This window comes from Octopus bimaculoides, chromosome 6, assembly GCF_001194135.2.
Source record: "Octopus bimaculoides isolate UCB-OBI-ISO-001 chromosome 6, ASM119413v2, whole genome shotgun sequence".
Lineage (NCBI taxonomy): Eukaryota > Metazoa > Mollusca > Cephalopoda > Octopoda > Octopodidae > Octopus > Octopus bimaculoides.
This window is the reverse complement of record NC_068986.1, coordinates 32,784,937-32,785,622: the sequence shown is the minus strand read 5'-3', so window position 1 is coordinate 32,785,622 and position 686 is coordinate 32,784,937.

Sequence of the window (686 nt, the reverse complement as noted above, 5' to 3'; positions counted from 1 at the left end):
TCTCTCTCCGTATATTTTTCTTATTCCTTTCTGTTGAAGAGCGTAGGCTCGAAACATAATATACTTTTTCATTTTCCCCGAGCGTCAAACTAATACACTTGTCTTCATCTTTTGTTTCTCTATAAATTTCAACTATATATATATGTATGGTTTCGGGCTATTTTTGCCTCACTTTAGTAATGAACTCCTCGTCTGCTGGTCTGCTGGTCTGCTGGTCCCGTCGTTAGCAGGTGGTAGGGGTTCGCTCCCTTGCTCGCAATATTTCCGATGCAGCTGTGTATCGTTAGCCAGCTAGAGATATCTTCTTGGGGGTTAAAAATCTGCTGTAAAGTGCGTTCCAACGGACAGCCATGTCGCAGTGGCTACGAACATTACTTGTTAGTACAACTACTGCGTTGATCTCTTAGAGAATTTTTAGAACCAGCATTTTTGCTTATACACACGCACACACACAGAAACACACACACATACACACACACACACACACGTGTATATATATATATATATATTATATGTACGTGGGGAGGGGTATACACATGTACATTTATAAACATACATATACACATATATGCGTATGTATATATATGAAGATGCATATATGTATATATATATAACACTCTACACATATATATGTATACATACACACACACACACACGCACACACACACACATACACACACACACAC